The sequence below is a fragment of the Dermacentor variabilis genome, chromosome 4 (genome assembly GCF_050947875.1).
Source record: "Dermacentor variabilis isolate Ectoservices chromosome 4, ASM5094787v1, whole genome shotgun sequence".
NCBI classification, from domain to species: Eukaryota; Metazoa; Arthropoda; class Arachnida; order Ixodida; family Ixodidae; genus Dermacentor; species Dermacentor variabilis.
The window spans coordinates 134596436-134612062 of record NC_134571.1 but is presented as its reverse complement, the minus strand read 5'-3'; the positions used below and the strand labels follow the sequence as shown (position 1 = coordinate 134612062).

Here is a 15627-nt window from a genome sequence, read left to right as displayed (position 1 = left end):
GTTACCGCGTTTCCTCACTGCAGCGCCTTGGCAGCGAGTTCCCACGGTCATCGAGGGAGATGTGCTCATATTGGTTTGTGCGTGCGTGATACCATGCTTGCTGGTTTAGTTAAACTCGCGAATAACTTTCGATGGCTATGAAGGGAAAGCTACCGAGGCAGAGCGCGCACAAGCGAGGGCACTGTTGAGAGTCCTGCGTTTTAATCCACGTTGTTTCTGGCTGAGCAAGAGAAAACATAAGCGCCTTATTAGGAACACTTCAATAAGACAGAACATACTAGCGAGTTTACAGGTTTACTTATCTTGCAGTTGTTCTCTTCCGGGTCTAGTGAAACGCGAAACTGACGCACGTGGAAGCTGCATCGATTCAGCGTCTGTTCCGAGCAACCAAACGCACTGTTAAACGCTGCCGGAATACTTGCCATGGTAAAACATGTGCAACAACTGCGTGCCCGTAGCTTTCCCTTCATAGTCACAGAAAGTTGTTCGCGAGTATAGTTCGCCAATGTTTAAAAGATTATACGGCCGATAAATCTACTATCCTTACTTCGTATAGGTGTCCACCACTTTGCTATCGCAAGTGATGCTTCGCCTTTCCGGCGAAACTGCAACTTTCTCTGTCCTATATATTGCTGCCTACTTGTCGCGTGAGGGCATTTCTGTAGAGTAGGAACGGGAGTGCGTTGTATGACATGTTACTTTTTTTTCTTTGCATTTCTTGCTGTTGAAGTGTCTAACGTGATGCTCATACCACTTATGTTACGTTTGTGCATTTCTTGCTATTGCCTTAAACGAAAGAAAAAGAAAACAAAGACAAAACTTGCCCACTCACTCCTACTGAGCAATAAATGGGTGAAGAGACCCTAGTCAGGCTGAGTTCATCTGGCTTTAGTCTCTTCATCCCAGGTAATGTATGTTTGAACAAACTGAAATAAGCAAAATATCAGATACAAGCTTCAGCACCTGAAAGTACAAGGCAACACTCCCAAAGTGTTCTGAACGTAGTCAGAAGTTATATACTATCCGAATGCTCGCACTGCACGCATACTCTTGAATAGTGAGACAGTTAGACCACTCGAATGAATTCATAATTTTCCTTTTCTTTCGGATATTTGTCTCGACGTGACGGAAAAATGCGACGAGTCTGCTTTCTTTACGCCTGCTTTTATGTTGTGCAATTCTAGTAAGGTGGTTAATTTCCCTAAAGTGCACAGTGGGTTGACAAAGACACTCCCGAATAATTTTAACCGCCTCTGAGGTCTTTAACGTGGATTCGAAGCACGGTTGTCTGTCGAAGTACGATTGTCTTTACATGGTGACCTAAATGGAATGCCACCGCCGAAGTCTGGAATTGAATCCGCGTCCTCGTATTTAGCAGCGCAATGGCCAAAGACATTGAGTCGTGAGGTCTGGTATCATTACTGCTTCTTAACGTCACAACAGACCAATAAGGAAATGTGGCGGTTTCATTCGCGGTACCCTAGGTATCCTAAAGTTACGGTGACGCGGGCAGTTGCTGTCCGAGTGGGCGCGCAGATAATTTTTTTTGAGACTTGGAGCAGGAACGGAACCAGGAAGTTGAAATTACATCGCACGTACCACTGCGAAGACACAGAAGGACGGTACGCCAACACGTTGTTTTACGTTCAAACTTTAATGCTCTTTCTGTCACTTTTTATTCGAAGCACGAAATGGGTAGAAGGATATGGATGGTGAGTCTTGAGGTCGTCGTTCGTTTGTCAAGCAGGTATATGACTAGCGTGTTGGCAAGTTGCGGCAATGGCTGCTCAGCGTTGGCTCAGCGCTCCAAATCAACGCAGCACTTCAGTCGTCCAGGGCATTGGATCGTGTTCTTTTCAACTTCACATCTTGTTTTACATGTTCCTCCAGCCGAGGAGCAGGACTTCATTTGTTCTGCGTTATATGGAAATGCAAATGTTAATACTGATACAGAAAAAAGAAAGGTTCGTGAGTCGTCAGCAATATGTAATATTAAAATATGATTTGTCCAAGAAAGAAGATGTTCGCACTGTTCTTTCGGAAAATGAATTGTTAAAAATATTGTCTATACACTGGCTTACAATATCTCTACATATGAACTCAGGTTAATGCGCTTTAACACAAGTGATTATGTTTGCATGGTGTCCTTTATTTAGGCTATAAGAATTTTTTAAGACTATGAGAGTTCGTAGCCGAAGCGGACATATTTTGACTGCTATAACGGCAATTTCGGTAGACTATTAGGAAAAACGTGTTATTTGACTTGTTTTGTTGGAGTGAGGAGGATAGTTGTTTATATGGTAAACTTGGAGACCGTCATATTTCATTTTACTTCCATTTTCAGAAAATCTCCAGAAGCGCACTAGAATGGAAGTATTTATGATAGACTGTGAATGGTCAGTCTAGGCAATATGGAAGCAGAGTGGGTCCCGCTGCTATGTTAAAGGGAAACCCTCTATGACTAGTACGATAAATGGCCTTCGTACACGTGAAGTCGCTGCCTCGACTTATCAAGACGGTGCTTCTGGCTGGTTTCGGTGCTTGCATTTCGAAATAGCGTGTCACGAGTGTAAGGCATGAACGCACTGCTTGCGAATAGGGCATTGCTTATTAATAATACTGTAATCCTTGCGGTGGATGAACATACACATTCCATAAGGCTGCACGTTGCATAGGTTGAAACTAAACACAACTACATCCATCACAAAGAGTTACACAACGTTTAATGGCCGCTTCAGTAAAATATTACATCACATACATTTGAACATCTGCGTTGAACCTGCATAATGCTTTCCTTAACTTGACTTCTGCCTTACTTAGATCTGTCGGCGGACGCCTACGGCCGTCACATGACGTTCACTTCGATGACGCTTGCGCGGCGCTAGAAATGTTTGGAAACGTTCTCAGAAATTACGGAGCTGAGCCTTTCATTTTGTTATCTGGGACGCGTTTGTCGGCAGCCGTAATTAAGATTACTGGGGAAAACAGCACCTAGAAATCGCTTTCGAACCTATACAGCATCAGCCTAATATTATAGTGGTGATGCGCTACATAAGTTAAGTTGTGGGCCTAATTGTTGTCCGTTCTAGAAACAATTAGGAACGCTAAAATTAAATTATGGGGTTTTTACGTGCCAAAACCTCGTACTGATTATAGGCACGTCGCCCCCATGGAAATGCGGCCGGTCTGGCCGGGATTCCATCCCGCGACCTTGTGCTTAGCAGCCCACCACCATAGCCACTAACCAACCACGGCGAATTAAGAACGCTAGTCCATACAACAGAATGAAGTGTATGCTGGCGTGTCGAGCTGAGAACATTCGCGGCCAACTTTCAATGTAACAGGTCGCTCGTCATAATTTTAAGTGATCTCTCTGCAAAGCGGCTTGGTATTTTTTTTCTTGGGCAGTGGCTTGGTCGCTATGGTCGTCATGCCTAGCAGCCTTGGAGTACCGCAGTGACATGGTGCGATATTTTCTTGTCCAAATGGCGGAGAAGAAAGAGTCAGGTGCATGCACAACATTTTCAAAAGACTCTAGACATGAACTCAAGATGTCCGTTTCAAGTTCCGACGGAGTTTCTGCGTAAATTATTAAATTAAGTGACTGGAAATTTTCCTAAACTTCTGGTCGATGTACGCTTCGAATGCAAATGTATACTCCTAAGTTTGGTGCACAAAATAATATAGGTTCAAAAATTTTGGTCAATGTGTCTTTCCAGACGGCCTGTAGCAAACGGTTTACAGCAATGCCATCTCTAACACTCTCCTTACTTCACATCCTTCAACCGTATTTTGACCAGTTTAACTCAAAGGCGCCGGCGTTTCTGTCAAATCTCGGGCAACGCACTTTTTATCTATAATCGTTCAGTTCAGTGAGCCCATCAGTAATGGTACTTTGCAATTATCACGCTCACCTAATTGATTTTGCTTGAATTTGCTCAGAAATGATCTGCAATTTCGCTCCAAAACTAAAGTTTAGTTCTTTTAGCATACAACACCAAATACGCTTCTTTGTATTTAATATGTTTACGAGGGCTCGAGGAGCATGACGACGCGCCGCTTTACATCAGAGGTCAGGAAAGCGGCATCCTAGTGAGCATTCAGCTTTCTACATTCTGATGCTGCCCTGCCGCTAAAATTTACCATTACTCAACTGGTGGCGGGTAATGACCCTTCGAGAAATTATCATAATAAAATTTGTAGCGCAAAATATATGCACACGTGCCTTAAATGACACGTTGCAAATAAAAGCTCCAAAGGATAGGTTCGAGTTTCTCCCATTTTGCTAGGTGACAGGCCTAAATATATTATTTACGCATTCACCTAGTAGCGGCGTAGTTAGGGGGCCACGGAAGAAAATCGGTAGCGGTAATACAGTACACAACTGCCGCCTACAGACATCAAGTGGTGAGGAGAAGTTATCTTAAAATCTTTCGTAAAGGTTTCTATTTCCACGGTGAGCACCTTCAATCATTTTGGAGGTACAAAATAACAAATGTCACACATTCTATCAGACTATGACGTTTTACGCGTTAAATAAATTACGAAATATAAGTGCATCTTACTGAGTTTGCAGCAAAAAGACCGCCTCGTACAGCTATTTCGGCACAGTGATGCCTTTTCTTGGCAGAACTTGAATGGTACGCATCCATACCCCTTAGAAACGCATGTTTGGGGTACACAGCCGGCTGTAAAGTAAGATAAACTAAATTAGCCCGCCCATTCACTGCCACCAACAAACAACGACAGGACATGACCATTTTATTTATCTTACTGAAGCTGGATGAGCAATAGGATGAGATGATGATGATGCTTGAGATTATAGTATGATATAAGCGTCCTGAGTGAAACATGATAGAGACAAACACCACGAGATAGTGCTTTTGCGGTTTTACGATTAATGTGAGCTTTAAAATACAATACTAGGATAAGCTACATAATTTCATATAAAAAGGGAAACGACCTCTTCTTCCGTTTTTTGATAGACATATTCCAGTGGCCTCACTTAGAATGTTTTTGCATTAACTTAAAGAACTAATGCCTTCGCGAAGCGAAATATGTCTACATTTATCATTCGACGGATTCTCTGACACTCTGTCAGAATGCACTAATTGGTTATAGCACCATTCTTATTTGAATTTCGGTAGTACGGCCTTACGCTCTGTAAACAAAAAGAAAACGAGAAAAGAACGACAACCAGTAAATATCAATGCAACCTTGTATCATGCATAAAGGCCACCAAGATTCTGTTTTATAGCCACACATTGGCTCCCTTCGCTAGAGTGAGCACGCCAGCCACTGCGGAGGCGAGACCATCGGAGCAACTGCGCCTGGATATGCCGAGTGCCTGGGCAAGTCCACACGGGTGTCATATTTCTACACGCTATACGCGTATCATCGTCACCTGAAACCTGTGTCTGTAGCGTCGCAGGTTATTAAACTTATCTGGCGCGGTATCGAACAATAGGGCAGGTCTCTGTTTGTGTCGTTTAACGTTTTAATTGCGATTACATTTCTTGCCCTGAGATATTGTTCGGGAGCTGGCTCATACTCCGCTGTCCATCGAGTACACCCTTACAACTTCTCAGTCATAGGGCGAAGCACTATTTATATCATTTCAGGCAATTTGAGGTAGGTAGGTAGGTAGGTAGGTAGGTAGGTAGGTAGGTAGGTAGGTAGGTAGGTAGGTAGGTAGGTAGGTAGGTAGGTAGGTAGGTGGGTAGATTCCTGTCTCACCTGTTTTTAGACACACTAACAAAAAAAGGCGCAGTTTCGCCCGAAAGGCGAAGCACCGATTGCGATAGCAAATTAGTAGATAGATATGCGGACTAAGCATAGTGGATTTGTCGGCAGTATAAACTTGTAAACGTTCCTTTACTAACTAAATTAACAATGATATATTGTGTAAGGGCGACTGAACGAGGACGTAGAAACAGACGCACAGAGACAGCGCTGTCTCTGTGTGTCTGTTTCTTTCTACGTCCTCGTTCAGTCACGCTAACACATTCTGTCATGGATTGAAACCAACTATTGCATCAACGTGTTTTAACTAAATTAACAACCCCGGTGTCATGCGCGCACAGGTAAACACGAGCACATCTCGCTCGATGAGTGCGGAAATTCGCTGTCAGAATACTGGAGTGCGGAACCGTGACAGCAGCAGCGATAGAATCGTGCATCTCTCGCTTCAACGCGAGCGAAACGTCGAAAGCACAGCGCACACGAAGCTACCGGCACTACGCGCACCCTGCAAACATAGCGGACTACGCGTAATGCCGGTAGCTTTGTATGTCGATAGCTTCGATCTGCGGCATGGCCGGTGTGGGTGGCGTTTTTAGAATTGCGAGTAGGTACAGCGGGGCGTGGCACTTTTGACGGAGCTCGACGTTTCTGCGCAGGCGCGAGTAAGAGCGGGCGCGAGAGAGAAAAGCTGGGGCTTTTGCTCCTTGAATATATGACTCAGCCTAGGCACTACGGAGGAGGTTTCTTAGGGCGCGTTGTATTCGTTTGTCCCCTAGACATGCCGGCATTGCGGAGTGCGGTCGAGTTGGTTTATACACTCCGCCGCTGGCTGCCCGCGCGGTGAGGCAGTGGGCGCGGACGCAGCTTAGTGATCGCTGTGTCTGAAGGGACAATGTTCTGACTGGTGTTGTATAAGTCGTGGGTCGCTTTTTTCGTCGCGACGATAGATCGGATTTTTTACAAGCATTGCTCCAAGAGGGCACATGTAACCGGCAAACGGAGGCCTCAGGAGAGCACCTGAGGTTATATTAAAGCAGGCGGCGCAGGATCTCCGGGGCACCCAAGCGGTAGCGGGGGGATCAAAGCTGGAAGCAGGGCGGCCCGTGGGTTGGGGCCGCAGAGGCCGAAGCGTGCCAGGGGGTGTGCGCATAAAAAATTGGCTATCCGCGATAGCGGACAGCCGATCTGATACTCCGCTGGCACGCGCAGGCCTCTGCGGCCCCAACCGCAAAGGTCTGCCCATTGAAGATGTACTGCTGTTGTGTGAGGGCCTGCAGGCACTTTCATGTTGTATGTGCCCGCTTTTCGGCTGGAGGGCCCCACATAAGCTTGTTGGAAAATAAAAAAAATTTGCTGACGATTACAATCCTCCTTCATGCGAAATTTGAGCGCATGCAGCTCTATACGTGTTTTCATTTCGTTATATATTGACTAGCGCGTACAATCTCTCGTGCGCCACGATGCAAACGGAGCGATGCGTCGCGCGACTCTCGCAAATTGGATTGATTGGGTGACCGTGGGTGACGCGTGGACGCGATTTGCACCACAAAGCTCGCAGAGACCTGCGTGTGCCAGGGGAGTTAAGATCGGCTGTCCGCTATCGTGGACAGCCAATTTTTCATGCCAACACCCCCTGGCCCGCTCGGCCTCTGCGGCCCCAGCCCGCGGGCCGCCCTGCTTCCAGCTTTGATGCCCCGTTGCCGCTTTGGTGTCCTGGAGACGCCGCCAATAATGCGAAATAATGACTCGTTGTTTTTATTAGTAAAAACATGATCGAATAAATATAATTGCGTCGAGCCGCCAACTGGCGATGCTAAGTTCAGCACTACCTCGCCCCGCGAATTCTGCCGGCACGCCTAGGGACAAGCGCATACAACGCGCGCCAAGAAACTTCTCCATTGTAACTAGGCAGAGTCGTATTTTCCAGGAGCAAAACTCCCCACATTTCCTCTCTCGCGCCCGCTCTTACTCGCGCATGCGCGCAAACGTCCGTCGTCTCCGCAAGTGCCGCGCCTCGCTGTACCTACAAGCAGTTGGAAATACGCGCGCGGGTGCGCACAATGTCCACGTCGCAGATCGCTTTCAAGATACGGCGTATACGCACAGCCGCGCGTCGTAAGCAGCAGCCGCCAGAGAAGAACGCCCGCCTTCACTCCCCTCACGCCGTGCCTCGCGGGCGACAGAAGAGGGCGCGCTTCCGGCCCGCCTTCCCAACTCGCGCAGGCGACATTGAGCCGCGTTCGCGGGCTCACCCTCGCACGCTTTCACTCGCACATACAGCATACGGCGCGCGTCGACCATGTTCTGGCCCTTGGACTTCATACAGAACCTCACGGCGACGGCAGACTTGCGCCTGGAGTGTCCATATAAGTGCTATCGCAGCAAAGCAAATATTTCAATTCCGCAACGGTACACGGGATCCAGGCCCGAGAAACTCAGTCTATTAGCCAACACACGCCAGCAGTGCTTCGGCGGTCTGGAAGTGATATGGCCCGAGCCGCCCAATGGAGTCGAAATGCCGCGAACCTTTGCGGTGCACAAATGTTGTTCCTATGGGTCCAAGTGGGAAGCGCGAGAGAATTAAGAACCCGGCTGCATACACGATTCACAGATAACGCGCCTCTGCGGCGGCAATATGATGTATCACTACACTGCTTCAAAGATAACTGTATTAATGTCAATATTCATCGTGATACGTAATCTACCGGAGTGTTTATATCTGATATAGCAACGTTGAGAGGTCTACGTGTTACTACACTGGTACATAAGGAGGCTGCCTGTCGTGCGAGGGAAGCCATCGATTCAAACTGCGCTGTGTGCTTGGCGAATTGTAGCTGTGATATAAATTTATGACTACCTGTACGATGGATGAGCTTCTGCATTGTGCCGTCCATAGCTCTGATCACTAGCTTAGACATCGACGCGCTCACATGGCTACAGAAATTGACCACTTCAATGCGACTCGTTAATCCTTCTCCCATGTTTCACCGGTGCACACTCGTTGTTCGTCGAATCAAAACTGAACGACTTGAATTATTGCTTCTAGATGAGCGCTCCGACTTCTTGCACTTGTGTTTAGAAAGTAACTGGGTAGCGTGCGCATGGTTTCCTTGCATAAGGAAAGCATCTGGTAGCGTCTGCATGAATTATTGCCAACAAAGCCTGCAACGATGGGATTCTGTGGTTTGTTTCTGTCACTTCTTGATAATGTTTTAGGGACCGGTTGCAGTATGTCTCACTTCAAAACTTTCACAGCAGCGTTTTGTAAATCTAAGCCGTGGTCTTCCGCAATGTTCAATATTAAGCGTGCTCCTATTTAACACTTACGTTAACGATCTGTCTAATGCAGTCCCCATCAAAATATTTCAGTATGCAGACGATGCAGTGTTAATTTCTCGTGCGAATAAATCTTCCCACGCAGCTTCTTATTTACAAGAAGAGGAAGTTAACGCAATGAACTGGTTTTCAGCAAGTATAATCAATATTACCGTATTCGTTACTCGGTAAGGGCCTCCAAAGCTACGGTAAAATTACGGTAAGCTAGGGTAACTCGTCCGCTTTCGAGGCCCTTTGAAGAAAGTTCAGCTGACTAAACGAATATGAGCAAATAAAAAGCTACATAGGTCGCATTGCAATTCATGTCCTTGCGATCATATCGACTACACGCATTCTTAAACTGTGTCGGTTCGCGGTTTGACAGCGATCTTGAAAGAAATTCTTATGTATCTTAAGTTGATCGGAAGCTTCGTTTAGTGTTGTGCTTACCTTACAAATCTGCTACCTTATGTCGTTATCAGTGAGGAGAACCACATCGCATGCGTTATCCTAATGCGTAGTTCCATACAGGATTATTGCCTATTGTGACTGCTGCCCTCGTTGGAAAAAAATATTTTCACTAATACTGTGCCTTATACATACAGAACGATACAGAATGCATAGCGCAGCCCTTAGGCGGTCGTTCCTGCGGCGAGAGTCGGCACTGCCCCCTCGTAACCGACCGAATGAGCACAGCGAAGGATGAAAACGAACGCGGAGCGCAGCGGGAGATGAAAGACGGCGATAGCAGAGAGAGCGCGAGGAGAAAAGAGGAAGAGGACGGCATGGCGAAAGCGGGCAAAGAAAAGCCTAGTACGGCGCAAGCCGGGCTTTGTGGCGGCGGTAGCTACGAGATGGTGCTAGAGTAGCGTGCGTCTTCTGTATGGAAACAAAGCGCTGCTTGAGCGGAGGTCTGCCCGCGGCTGCTGCTGTAAACCGCACCCACGCGTCACCCACGGTCACCCAATCAATCCAATTTGCGAGGGAGTCGTGCGACGCATCGCTCCGTTGGCAGCGTGGCGCACGAGACAGATTGTCAGCGCTAGTCAATATATAACGAAATGAAAACACGTACAGAGCCGCGCTCAAATTTCTCATAAAGGTGGATCGTAATCGTCAGCAATTTTTTTCATTTTCCAACAAATTTATGGGGGGCCCTCCTGCCGAAAAGCGCGGACAGACAGCATGAAAGTGCCTGAAGGCCCTCACACATCAGCAGTACATCTTCCATGGGCATACAACATAAACGTTATAGGTTATGGCTAGAATTTGCTTCTGGGTTAGTTGTTCAAGTTTAGGGGGCACTTATTGGCGCAACTGGGGAATAGGAAAAGAGGAGTAGCCACTCTGTTTCTTGAATCCGCGTTTGAAGTTGTGCTCGCACGTCATGCAGGCTTGATAACCAAATGGCGAGGCTAAGTTCAGCCGGCCTACCCGCACTGGTCCTTGGAGTGGTCTCATATACTTTTCTCTAAAGATAAAGGGCACCAAGCAAAAAAGCTGCCCAGCTACGTTCAAGGACGCAAGCCTGCTGTAGTGCCCTGCGTCCACAAGCTATCACACAACCATAAAAATTGACAAACAGGTATGGTGTGCCAGCTGTTTAATCAGCACCACGCAAGTTAGCTGGGCTGTGTCCGCGCATCCGCGGCATTGAAAACATGCCCGGATGTCAGAACACCATCCCTTACGCAAAACGTGAGATTAGCTTTTCAATACCGCTATCGTGGGGCAAAGGGTGCTATCACCTATAACTCTTCCAAACTTTTCCATTCCAATTTGGCAATCAGCCCTCCGCGACAGGTCGAAAAATTTTTGGACCACCCCCACTTCGCCTGACTGTCACGGGACGTCACGAAAACCGCGATTGCCCCCCATTCCATACAACGTGTACACACTGATTACGCATGATTAGGCAGAACAAAAGAAAAATAGTTATTTCTGATTCGACGCCTTTTCGCCATAAGCTCTAGGCTGTTGGTCAAAAGATTTCGGGCTGCACCCGCTTCACCTGCCTGTCACGCGACGTCACAAAAGCGCAAAAACGTACCGCGTCAGAGGGACTTGTACGCGTTAAAAATGCATTAATATGCCGAACAAAACTGAAGTTTCTACTGAATAGCCGCAGACTGCCCCTTTCCGAAAGGAATAAAAGATTGCTGCTACCGATCGCTCAGGCACCGGCTGCTCGCACATGCCGGACAGCATGGGTTTATTTGCGTACAACAAAACTATTTGTGTGGCCATATAACGTTTTCGAGCACTTTCGGCACGTTTGCGACCTCGCTCTGCCAACTCTTCTTTGCTGAGGATTCGTTGTAGCGTCATTCTTAAGCTTCCGTTGCATGGCGCCGGGATTTTCTACCAGCCACCGCAAGCTAAGCAAGCGGAAGCGGATCAATCACAGACGTCGGAACCACCCTCTTCATCCGGTTATCTACTTTCACTATATTCTGGCTCGGCCCCATCGAATCCCTCTCCACTTGAGCATGCTACTCGCCACTTTTCAGCCAATTCGATAAGGAAATCTGCGCAATGTAGGCAATTCTATTCGCTCTGAAAGCAAGAAAAGTGACCGGCTATAAATGAGGAGTGCGTGCACTTGTGCGTTTCAAACAACACTGCGGGTTACCGCCCGATGCGTGCGTCGGTGGTCGCGTAAATTTGACGTCAGGAGATTGGAATAAAAACAAATTGTAAAAGTTTTACGTTATAGGGCCCAAGACTTGGGCGCTATAACGTAAAGCTATTCCAAACTTTTCGAAATCAGGCGATTGTCAAGAACCTCGTCACGACGTCACGAAAACCGGGATGGCTCCCATTCTGACATGACGTGTACACATTGGTTATGCATGATTAGACCGAACAAAAGAAAACTAGTTATTTCTGATTCGACGCGTTCTTGCCATTGACCCTGTGCTATTGGTCAAAAGGCTTCAGGCTGCACCAACTTAACTTGTCTGTCACTCGACGTCACAAAAAACTCATTGCGTCAGAGTGACGTGTACGCGTTAAAGATGCATTAATATGCCGAACAAAACTAGATTTTTTTCTGAGTAGCCGGAGAGTGCCCCGTTTGGTAAGGAATAGAAGATGGCTGCCACGGATTGCCCGGGTACTGGATACTCGCACATGCCGGAGAGCATGGGCTTATTTGCGTATAACATTTCGCGCGCCCGTATAATGTTATCGAGCCCTTTTGGCACGTGTACGACATCGCTCTGCGAGCTGTTCTTCGCAGAGGATCCATTCCGGCGGCATTTATGACGCTCCGTTGTACGGCGCCGTAATTTTAGACAAGCCACGGCAAGCTAAGTAAGGGAAAGCGGACCAATCGCAGTCGCCAGCATCTCCCTCTTCATCCGGTTATCTTTTTTTAGTGCGCTGAAAGAACCCTCTCCGCTTGATAGTGCTCCTTACCTCTTCTCGGCCAATCAGATGGGAAAAACCGCTCAATGTAGGAAATCTTATTCGTTTTGAAAGCAGACAATAGTGACCTTCTATAAACGAGGAGAGCGTTTGATTGGGCTGTTCAGGCACCGCTGCGGTTCACCGCCCGATCAACCGGCGGTTCATCGGCGGTTACGTAAATTTGACGTCAGGAGATTGGAATAAAAACATATTGGAATAATTTTACCTTATAGGGCTTCTACGCAGATCGAATCGGAAGCTGGGTGTCAACGACCGAGCACTGGAGCATGAACTATCATTAAACAAAACAGGCAATGTTTGCTTACCTGCGCACTGCATAGCGTGCAAGTGTGTGCCATGACTTCGAGAGATAAAAATAGTGGGCAGCAGCAGTGATACGTTGTCACAATTGTTGGAGGCTTTCCATATTAGAAAGCAGGCATTAGTAACAAGTCTGTCTTTCTCTTTGGAAACGAGTTCCAACTGTTCGGCAAAAGGCTGCGACATTTTGTTTATGTGACTGCAGCACGCATGCGCTGGTGTTGTATTCTGGCCCCCCCGACATTGCTTTACGAATAAACAATTCAAGTTTAGCGCTCGCTTTGTCCTTTCTTGCTCCCGTCTACGACGTGTTTATTTACATGTTGAGCTTTAATGTAGCCCTATAAGTTATGAATTGCTTCTTGAAGGCAGCATCAATATTTTTGTACCATTATCAACGCTGGAGTTTAATGCTGTTTCGCTGCATGCAATAGCCCTCAGGAACTTCTGGGACAATCAATTTAAGGTGTCTGGTGTAGCTCCACGATGCTCATTAAAAATGGCGCTATCAAATACCACAACGTGCAAGAAAATACCCTAAAAGAATGAGCCCATATTATTTTCCAGCGTTGAATTTTTTACCGTGTAATATAGTGTAGTCCACAACAATATATAAGCTTTGGAAAGCACTAAAACGGGCGGAGCGGACTTGAACATCTACAGCGTATAAAGAATTAGTTGTTTCTTATCTCCGTTTGTATTACGCTTACATAGTGGTTCTGTTGATCACAATGCTTACTTCTTCAAATGTTGCTTCTGCATTTTGTTGTTGTACGTCTCATCTGTAGAGCATTTTCTGTTTTAAATCTTCGTCCGTTGTATATAATGATCATTTATTTCCGTTTATTGCGCCATGAAAACTAACTATACGCTGCGGTGAAAATTGCATGAGCCAAATCTTCTTTGGAAGACATGTATAGTAAATATATGAACATGTATGTATGTATGTGTGTATGTATGTATGTATGTATGTATGTATGTATGTATGTATGTATGTATGTATGTATGTATGTATGTATGTATGTATGTATGTATGTATGTATGTATGTATGTATGTATGTATGTATGTAAATGTGTGTATTATGCACGTATTGGATATATATGTGGAATTATGCGCATTTTCTTGCGGTTCACTATTGCCATTTTCCTTGTAACAGTTTGTAGGCAGGGCTGATGAATGTACTGCGCTTTCTATTATTATTATTATTATTATTATTATTATTATTATTATTATTATTATTATTATTATTATTATTATTATTATTATTGAGTGTGCGGCACGAAAAATTAGGGTACAGGCAGTTTGCATCCTTGAGCCATGCTTATAATTACGGTGGGCTTTTCTGATGACGAACCATCGGACTGTTGAAGAGCTGATCCTGACACCACGTAGCAATGTTAGTACGTAATGAACATAATCAAACCACGCTCTCTATTGTGGCGCTGGCGACCTGAAAAGGATGTCTTGGGGATCGCACCACTGAGTCGGTTTTTAAACGTCGCCATCGTCGACCCGCGACAAGCACAAGACTAAGGCGTGTGGTACAGGTAGCGAGCGCATTCCGCGAGCGGGCACAACGCAAGTAATGTTAAAAGGCTGTACGAACGAGCTGTCCCTTAAAATGTGTAGTGTCCTGTGTGCGCGTCAATGTGTTACCTTCTTGCCACTTATTTACCGTTCTAGAATTTGTGCGGTAAAGAAGCATCTTTGCAAGGAATCTGCTTTCCAGCCGTGTGTTCGAATTTAACCACCAGAAACCTGAAAGCCTATCCTATATCAACCAAGAGCCAGCCCAAATAAAAATTTGAGCTTACGAATGTAATAAATTACTGAAGAAATATTACGACGTTTATTATCGAATGCAGTTCGTAATAACCGCGAAGTAACATCATTAACATAGAAAGTAAGGAATTCGCAATAATGTTGCGAAAATAAGGCGCCTCACTTCGCAATAGAAAAGAAAGAGTCCCTACTCACTTGGAGCGGCTGATGCAAGGAACACACAAACTAGTAGAGATATCAATGGCAATAAAACATACATGCCTCATGTAGTTTCACGTTTCGGAGACTGAAATTATCGTTAGAACGCTACTTTCTGGAGCTAAACAGTTTTTTTATCAGTAGAAGCTCACACAGTACACTGTATTCACAATGCATTTCTGCTGCACCGATGCATATTTTGTACAGCCGCGAAGGACAAAGGCAAGCACTATTTTTGTTCCCTGATCAATGAGGAGAGAGGATTGCTTGGGGTTGTTCGCGCTAGATGTTCTTGAATAAATTGTTTAAAAGTTTCCAGCAGCCTTTTTAAAATGCAATCTTACGAGACGCAAAGACTACACGAAAATATTTCGGCTTTCAATCGTCCCACTGTACTAAAATGCTTGATACACCCATTGGCGTTATAACGAACACTGCTACTGCAGCAACTTTAGTATCGAATAGCAATTATGCGGATGTTCGAGGCAAGTTCGGGTCGTTGCCGTCGGAGCCACGCTTGGCATCGTCGTGCTGTCACGGTATAGACGAGCATGCGTGACCCGTGGAAAGGGGGGGGGGGGGTTGGTGTTACAAGGTCTTCAGAAAAGCGCTTGAAGTTGGGCTGCAAAAACGAGGAAAGCCAGTAGACGCTCACATAAGTTCTCGCGAATGGCCACGGTTGACCTTCGGTCTCATTTCGAGCACAATCGAAGTGCGATAACTGCAACTTCGCTGGCGGTGCCCCACATGATGCCAGATTTCGGAGACGCCTTTAGCGCAACGCGAAACCTTGCTATCGCCTTTAATGATTTGGTACTATGCATAAAACAGGATTTCTACAGTACGCATGAATGAAT

At 46.0% G+C, this 15627-nt stretch overlaps 1 long non-coding RNA gene across 1 annotated transcript; it reads right to left on the bottom strand.

The window, feature by feature from the left end:
- Positions 1-1650: 1650 nt before the first annotated feature.
- LOC142577957 (uncharacterized) lies at positions 1651-14958 on the bottom strand. The gene is made up of 3 exons (XR_012827114.1): positions 14768-14958; positions 4566-4688; positions 1651-1914 (listed from the first exon to the last, which is right to left on the bottom strand). It is a non-coding gene; the product is annotated as an uncharacterized LOC142577957 (long non-coding RNA).
- Positions 14959-15627: the final 669 nt, after the last annotated feature.